Source organism: Pocillopora damicornis, chromosome 3 (genome assembly GCF_964200805.1).
Source record: "Pocillopora damicornis chromosome 3, jaPocDami1.2, whole genome shotgun sequence".
Lineage (NCBI taxonomy): Eukaryota > Metazoa > Cnidaria > Anthozoa > Scleractinia > Pocilloporidae > Pocillopora > Pocillopora damicornis.
Genome location: NC_142672.1, coordinates 769,970 through 778,795, shown reverse-complemented (window position 1 = coordinate 778,795; position 8,826 = coordinate 769,970). Strand labels below are relative to the sequence as shown.

The 8,826-nt window shown below is 37.9% G+C and overlaps 3 long non-coding RNA genes across 4 annotated transcripts; 1 reads left to right on the top strand and 2 right to left on the bottom strand.

Annotated features, from left to right (window-relative positions):
• The first annotated feature begins 1,149 nt into the window (after positions 1-1,149).
• Positions 1,150-2,245, top strand: LOC113673995 (uncharacterized). The gene is made up of 2 exons (XR_003446477.2): positions 1,150-1,429; positions 1,997-2,245. It is a non-coding gene; the product is annotated as an uncharacterized LOC113673995 (long non-coding RNA).
• A 2,841-nt stretch (positions 2,246-5,086) lies between these two features.
• On the bottom strand, positions 5,087-6,403 carry LOC113673978 (uncharacterized). The gene is made up of 2 exons (XR_003446473.2): positions 6,119-6,403; positions 5,087-5,421 (listed from the first exon to the last, which is right to left on the bottom strand). It is a non-coding gene; the product is annotated as an uncharacterized LOC113673978 (long non-coding RNA).
• Positions 6,404-7,349: 946 nt separating this feature from the next.
• LOC113674042 (uncharacterized) lies at positions 7,350-8,826 on the bottom strand. Of its 2 annotated transcripts, none has more exons than XR_003446486.2 (2): positions 8,542-8,826; positions 7,350-7,933 (listed from the first exon to the last, which is right to left on the bottom strand). It is a non-coding gene; the product is annotated as an uncharacterized LOC113674042 (long non-coding RNA). The 2 variants fall into 2 exon arrangements; XR_016184781.1 differs by having other exon boundaries at positions 7,350-7,930; positions 8,542-8,815.

The window sequence follows — 8,826 nt, the reverse complement described above, 5'->3', positions numbered from 1 at the left end:
ATCCTTGGAATAAAATCTCTCAGAAACTACCCCTCCATCTCCCCCAATATCAGACACTGTGATATTTCATACGACTTAGTGTATAGAAAGAACCAGAGAATGGGAAAACATCCAAAACGAACAGAAAGAAGTCTCTGAATAAAAAAGAGGATTTTGTGAACGTGAACAAAAAGCTGATCATATTAAGGTAATTTGAATTTTATTGATGATTTTCGTAGGCTTGATTTTTTTTTCCATTAAGATGGCATTAAACCTACACAAAAGTCAAAATAATGGTCACCTTCCGCCTTTTCCTATTTATCCACAAGGTTAACCACGCACTATATTAGAAAATAGTGTTTAATGAGGAAACAGCTCTTTTTTTACCACCTTTTCCATTAATTTAATCCCAAAGTGTATCTTGTTTTAAAACTAATGGTGGTGGGAAATCCTGCACTCTTTCACCTGAACATCTTTAAGGGTAATATGTGTCCAAATTCAACATTTCCGCTGCGCAGTAAAAAAAGGAATCTGTTTTACCACCAATGGCTTAAATGGGGCGCAAAGCTTTGAATTACTCAATAATGAAGCCATTTAGTTAAAGTTTGGCGCCAGTGCACTCCCAATAAGTCTGTTCGTCAAAAACGCTTCGTAGTGACGAAATAAATCTGTTTTACTACCAATGGCTTCCAAATGGGGCACAAGGCCTTGAATTACTTAAAGATGCACCCATTCAGTTAAAGTTTGGCGCCAGAATACTCCCGATAAGACTGTTTGTCAAAACCGTAGAAAGAAAAGTTGACTAGTTTTCACCTCTTCAACCGCATTTTCCCCACAAATTCAAGAAGATTTTTTTTTCCAAACTCTTTTCTCTTACTATCATTAATAAAATTGAGATAATTTTCCCGGTGGTCTTGCATGGTAATTATTTAAAACATGGAACACGATCACAACTGACACTCAACAACAGTCCAATCACAGGTTTGACTCAGTGTAATTATCACCCGTAAGTACTGTTGTTCCTGTCATTAAATGAGGTTAATGGTCCAAAACGATAGCAAGCCAACACAAATCAGAATTTGAAAGACAAAGAAATATTGCTCTACAATGGCGAACATTAATCGCTAATTTTCGAGTAGGGTTGTTCTCAAAGACCTCAGTAATGGCTTGGTTATTGTTTCGTCCATCATGTACCCGTAGGAAAATCAAAGGTGAAAAAATATTATATCCTATCACCAATATAAATACCACCATTTAATCCGTAGTTTCACTGCCCTTAATCTCCTTAGCAGCGTGCTCGGTGGAAGTTCAAAAAATGAACTTTAAAATTATTTCGGTATTTCTTTATCTATCGGTGGTTCTGAGCATAGTGGTGCAAAATAATGCGTTTGTTCCCCAGGCCGACACTGGTTTCCGAAGACTGGCTGCTGATATTTCTGGCTGCAAAAAAGTGAGAATATTTTTTTATTGCATATACTTTTTGTTATTTTTCAAGTATACTTGTAATTGCCAAACACGGCCGAATCTCTAATGGTTCGTTCGCTAGTTTTTTAAGGTTAAATGCAATTCATTTGACAAAACAAGTACACAGAAAATTGAAAGTTCCAACTAACAGATCGTAATTGGTATAAACTGTTTAGACTTTTAGAACAGTTCTGATTAACTTAAGGCTTCCAGATATACTAAAGTGCTCACAGCCTCTTCCGTGAAGACATCTAGAAAGCCAAAGCCAAGCCATCATCTCCGCTATAAAATGTTCCAGCATTAACATTTGACTAAAACTTAAATGAAGGGAATCCTCAATTGTACACGGATTTTAATTTTCCCTATAAATATTCTCTTTCAGTCATTACATGGAAAAATTGGCCTTATTTCAAGATATTTAATTTACATTTAGGAAGTATAAATTGTTCAAAAATATTTTCAAGATTTTCTAGCCAACAATTTGCTTAAAGGCTCAATTATTTGACCACTGACTAATCAATTTGTTCATTTATTTGTGAAATTTGTTGAAAAGCAACAAGCTGTCATCAAATCTTTCTGTGAGCAAGTGCTTCCCTGCCCAGGTGAACGTAAACTCAAGGAAGAACTCGACTTCAAGAAGACTGCGGACTATCACCAGTAACTGCTGACACCGATACCAGATTGAGAATCAAGGAATGGTCTTTAAAATACTGCGTAATAATATCAAAATAGTTGTAGTAAGAAAAAAATAAACTTGTAGTCGATGTTAGCTTCAGATAGAATTAAAAAGACTCTAAATTAAGTTATGTTCAGAGTTTTTATAATTATGGCCATAGAGTTGGCCTTACCCACCAGGGAGGAGAGGTGGCTCATACTCACAAACTTAAGTTATGTCGTTGGGTTTAAGGAGGGGGGAAAGAGGCGAAGAGAGAAAAGGGTGATAGCGGTATTTTACATGGCAAAAAATGCCCTATCGTTAACTGATTTCCCTCTTACGCGCACGATCTCGGTTGCAATCAGACCCTGAACGCCATCAAAAGCCAAAGGTGAATTACCTCTGACTTTTTTTGTTATAAGATGTAATTGGAGGGTGCAATAAGAGGGATCACTAATAGGAAACTTTTATTGAGAGGGATTAGAAGTCAATTAAATTGCATATGACACCAAATGTTTCTTCCTGGTTTTCGTTTCTTTGATATGTGTAAAAAAAAAACTATTCTGAGGTAACGTTACAACAAATTTCTGCAGATTACGTTTAGATAGTAAAAAAGCAATTATTTTTATTTTATTCACGATCAGCAAAAAGGCGCCACTTGTAAAATGACTGCATGGTTCGAAATGGAAACCTAATTCAAGTTACTCGCTATATTCTGAGGAATACAGGAAATTTGCGCGTCGGGCAGTAAGGAGAATTGCAATTGAGCTAGATAGCAGGAGTGAATGGCTTATGTTTTACAAGCCAGGTGTACCTTTACTGTATGACCTCATCCGGATTTCTGTAGCATGAGGCGGCTAGGAATATTACCACTTTCCCTTGAGGGGATGCTAGTTTATAACACTCTTGGTGTGTCACGAAATGTTTCCGTCGTCTCCTATATTCCACTGGTATGCTCTTTACGGCTCGTGTCCACAACCTAGAAAAGACAAGTGACTCGAGGGATTCTATGGTATACTACTCAAAGGCTTTGCAAGACTATAATAAATATGTATCATCGAATTAGATTTTTGTTGAAACACAACCGAAGATGTGTGCTTACCACTGGTTGCTAAAGCAATGACTATTGATCACAATGTAACGGAAGTGAGGGTCTTCAGTAGGTTTTTCAGGATGCTGGATTAGGCTCATTTGAAGGCCGGGATCCGGGAATTTATGGCAAGAAGGGAGCGGGATGCGTGGTTGCTATTATGAAAGGGACGCGGGAATCAGCAATTTTGAGGAGCGGGACTCGAGAAATAATCACTTAAACGAACCGAGAACCGGGATGTCTCAGTCATGAAAAGCACCAGGCGTACAGGTTCTTTCATTCAAGAGGCAGTCGGGCTGCTCAGCGACACTCTTCAGTTATTGCGTGGGAATGAAAATATGTCATAGGCGAAGTTGCCAATTTATCAAAAATCCTCAATGGTCCACAGGGTAACGTGGCATCTAAGACTGCTGCGTCAATTGATATGCTTAACGGCTTTGAAAAACCTCAGAATTATAAAAGTCTCAGAATTATACCGATATGATGCTCTTAACCTGTTGAGTTATATTACATGACACAAGATGCGAAGAATATTCTCTCTGTTGTGCATCACAAAGATAAACTTTTCATGGTGTTAGACTACCCAAGTAACTTTGGAAATGTAGCTAAAAGAGGCTTAATGAGGACAACCCATTGGGTGGCGTAATATTTTACAAATCCAAATTCTTGGTATCTTGTGCCCGAACGTGCCAGGATCCTGTCGAACATACCGGTAATTCAACCGTTACCACCTGTGCCGATGGCACCACAGAGCATACGGAAGATGAGGGACTGGGCGTAAACATTTGTTGCAGCAGTGCGTCAGCTCTCTGTCAGACAGGAAACAACGATGGCAAGAGCTGGAACTTCCCGTCTTACCTCTATCAGAGAGAAATTCAGCCGGATTCGAACCGGTCAGCCTCGAATGCTCGGGCTCGAGGAGCAGCAAGAAAACGGTGTAAAATAAGACGAAGAGGGAGATGGAATATTGGAGTACGATTCCCCAAATGTGATGATGATGACATTCCATCTTTGGAACAAGAGGCTGATTTATCTCCGTTGTAATGGAATTATGGGATTGCCGTGACCTTTTGTGTTTTATGCAGTTGTTAAAAATTGTTATTCGTTTCTTTGATACGGACCTGCCTGTACCAATACGTTTGTCCGTGATCGAAGGTTAATGAAGGGAGGTCGCTATTGTGACTAGCGTACGTTATTCGTGCAAGACTTTGAAAACTTCTAAAATGAACGTTAACGATATCGTCATTTTGGTAACCTGACGCCTTACGGTGACCATAGACTTCAACGGATCAATGCTGGTTAAGAAAACCATCACCCACCGGAAAGGCCCTTCTAAGGAAATGGGCTTAGACAAAATTGTACGATCGGGATCGGGATTGGCCGGTATAGACCGTCGGGATTACGGTTTTGATAAAAAATTTTCGTCGGCATCGCCGGATTGAAGAACCCTATTGGGGACCCTCGGAAGTGTGGGTGCGTGGGTGTATGTTTGTATGTGTGACTGACCATAGAGCATAGACACAAATTTCAATTCTTTTCTTTTTTCTAGATGAGACAGAGCTGGCCAAAATGAAACTTAATAGGATGTATATATGAATAAAGGAATGCAACTTGATTGCTAGTATAAATATTCTGTGCAATGTTATATTCAGCTGTTTGTAAGTTTCATTTGTCATTTCGATGAAATAAGTTTTTGACTCTTGTGAAAGAGCTCTTTGGTTTGTAAGCGTACGCAATCCACTCAAACAATCCAACAACTAACGTAACTTAACTTAGAGAAGGCAAAACAGTTGGCTATTTAAAAGTAAAGTCGATGGTGGAACGCAAAATCTGGTCAACAAAATAATAGTTAAAAATGCGTTATCCATATATAAGCTTTCGACAATTGATTTGATAAATTTATTCAAGAAATAGAATCGGTCCTTTATTAGATACTCGTGACTGAAGTTTTAAAAAGGATGCTTGGTCCTCACAATTTACTATCTCGCGTTTATAATTACAGACACAAATATTCACATCATCTTTTTTTATCATATACATAAGTTAAAGAAAATATCCAGTCGTCTAAATAAATTTCGACCTTCCTTCAACTATAGTGATGGTCATCTTAGCCTCCAGGTCAGAGTTGTTTCCGGTCCCTCTCAAGTGGAGCTTCTTCGCGAAGAAGACTTCGTTTTCCGTTTGCCATGTTACACGGACGGACTTTGTCACAGTATGCCTTTATAAAATCCTCCTGGTTAAAACAATAATTGATGTAAGTCTATATACCACATAGATATTTAATGCTTTTAGAGGGCACTGATTGGCTAGCTAGCTCGGAGGTTCGGATCCAAGCCGGCGAGATATTCGTCAGTTTCGTTTTTGTCCATATGTGTGAATTTTGCCAGAAATAAAGTAATTTTTAGTCCATTGTTTATTCAGGGAATCTGACAGAAAACTATACCTCTTCACTTTGGCGAACAATTTCCTAACTAAAAAATATGAGAAGAAAAAATTCGATGAATCTCGACAACGGTCAGGATGTTGATCGACATTATTTAATCAGAGATTTTAAAGTGCTTATAATTTTCCAAGCCATGGGTACTGCTTATTTATGGCATGCTTATATTCTTTTTTATCGAATGGGCAAGAACTATTTCATTCTGTAAAAAACCTGAATGAACTCTTTGTCCACAAGCGTTTTCTACGACCCATGAGCCATGATAAAATGATAATTTTCAATAAAAATATACATCGAGCTAAATTGAAACTCGCGGCTACCTAACGTCTCCCAAGTTACCCAAAAGAATAAAAATGGTGCGCGTTCAACTTAGCAATTCCTCTTTGCTTGCATAAAATGCAATAAATGCTTCATATGTTTGCTCGCAAAGACGAAACAAACGAAATAGAATGAGTACTGCGCTGTTGAAGATAAACGTTTAACGTCTTACCTGTTGATCACTGAATTTTCGCGCCACTTTTCGTCTTGGGCACACGTGTGCAGGACAATTCATGTTGGGTGTGAATGTTCTTCCCCAGCTTACAAAAGACAATAAAACTAGCGCTAGAAACATCAAGGAAAATGTGCTATTCATATTTCCAAATCAAAAGGAGATTCCAATCGAGCAGTAACTGAGAACAGTTGGTTTGTGTTGCATTCTCTTTGACGAGAACACGATCATTTATATCTGCGATTTTCAGGAGAATCATGACTTAATGAGCGTCTTTGTATAAGTGCGTGGCGTCGGGCAGTGAGATAAAATGCTGCTCTAATGGATGAATTGCGATAGGATCAATTAGTGAACAAAAGACAAATGAAAAGTTCCTTAGTACTGTAATCATCCTGTAGTTTTTTCCCACTCCTAGCATTACTCAGCAGAAAAATAATATCACTTCCTTTACACTGGCACGTGCATCGATCAGGGAAGTGTCCTCGAGGTTTCTTTACGATTTTTGTCCATTATGAGTATAATTATGACAGTCAAGAGGAAAATTGTTCTCTATCTAAATTATGCAATAGAACAGATGGCTTGTCAGATCAGAGACTCAGCTGTGATTTAAGAATTCAGATTTACTCGTAGGTGTAGTGAGTGGACACATTCCCCTGACTTCCGGCGTTGCGCAGATTTCTTCATCAAATAATGACCTTTTTAGTCATTAAGCTATCAAATAACACCTTAGTATGAAAACGCTTATCACTGATTGCAACAGCACTCAATTTTAATCACAATGTCTACAGCTATAGGTATATCTGTATTACTGGCGATCGAGATAAGGCCACTATAAAATTTTATTTGATCAGATGAAACTGCGCTGACTATAGTGAAACTAAATAGGTGTTCTGAATAAAGGACAACTGTTTGGCTGCTTGTGTAAAGATTATTTGCGAGGTAATCCTCATTAGATCGCGTGGTAACTTAATCCTCTCTTGGTTTTCAGCCACCTCATCGAAGAAAAATTTTATGATTACTGTGAAAGAGCACTTTGGTACTCCAGTAAGTTTATAAACATTCCACTCAAATGGACTGCACGTAACAGGATTAAAAGGTTAAACCGGCCGGGAGGAGGAAAAAACTGAATAAGCAGTTAGGGTGGAACGCAAGCACTGGAAAAAAACAAAATAAAATATTTGAAAAATGTATGATCTATAAAAAGGCTCTTAAACAATAGATATGAAAACCATTTTGAGAAATAGAACTGCATTTTTATTCGATACTATGTTAATGAAGTCTACACAATTCAGTATCTCGGATTTAAGATTGAAGACCCAAATATACACGTAATATTTTAATTTAATCTTATATCTAAATTTAGTTGGAATAAATATTTATGTTCCTTTAGCTAATATCGTAATAATCTTTGCAAGTGGCTAAGATGGCGAGCGAGCTCTGATAAAAAGAGGTAAAATATTTAAAAATGTTTAATCCATATAAGGCTTTGATAAACTTATTTTCGTGAATGGAATTGATATTTTACGCGATACTATGTTGATGAAGTCCTAGAAATAATTCCAAGTCTTCACAATTTATTATCTAAGGTTTATAATTACAGAAATATATATTCATATAATCTTTTCATGGGTTACGGAAAATATGCGGTCGTCTAAACAATTTTTTTTAAATCACTCTGGCTATGTCGTATTGGCTTCCAAGTCAGAAACGTTCCTGGTCCCTCTCCAGTACAGCTTCCTGCCGTGGAAGAGTTCGTTTTCCGTTTGCCCCAGGACATGGACGAACTTTGTCACAATATGCCTTTATAAAATCCTGCTGGTTAAAACATTATCGAAATGAGTCTAAACCATATGGAGAATAGTACTTTTAGAGCGTGCTGATTGGTCAGCCAGTTCGGAGGCTCCAAGTGGCTGATGAATTACTTACTACTTATTTAGGTACGCTCGTTATTCAGCGTGCCTGATTTTTGACACAACAGTCATTTACCTCCCCTTCGGTGAATAATTTCTCAACTCAGCAAGGAAAAAAAGTTCGATAAACCACGTGTTCGGTAAAGATCTTGATCGATACACTGTTATCAGCCGTGAAAGAGATTTTAGAGAGCTGTTTGACAGGCTATGGGTACTGGGTTCTAGTCGGCATAAATACTTATCAAATGGACAAGAACTACACATTTCACTCTGTAAAAAAATTAATGTACTCTCTGTCAGCATGGACGGGTGTTTTCCACCGCGTATGAGTGATGAAAGAATGATAAAATTGAGTTCATGATCTTCATTCAGCCAAATTGAAACTGACTGTTACTAAATTGGATAAGAAAAATTTCCATTGATCAAAACAGAAAACAATGAACTTAGCACATCCTCTTGGGTTACATAAAAACATATTTTTGGACTGCTGAGGATGCATTACTAATGAATTACCTGTTGATCGCTGTATTTTCGTACCACCTGACGTTTCTTGCACTCAGCTATATGACATCCCGCACCGGGTGTGAATGTGCTTCCCAGGCATACAAAAGATAATAAAACTAGGGCTAAAAGCATCCAAAGAAATGTGCTATTCATATTTCCAAATCAAAAAGAGATTTAAATCGAGCCCTAACTGAGAACAATCGGTTTGCTGGAGTGAGTTGTGTAAAAGAACACGGTCCTTTATACCTGCGATTGTCAGGATGAGCGTCTCTGTACAAATGCCTAGCGTCGGAC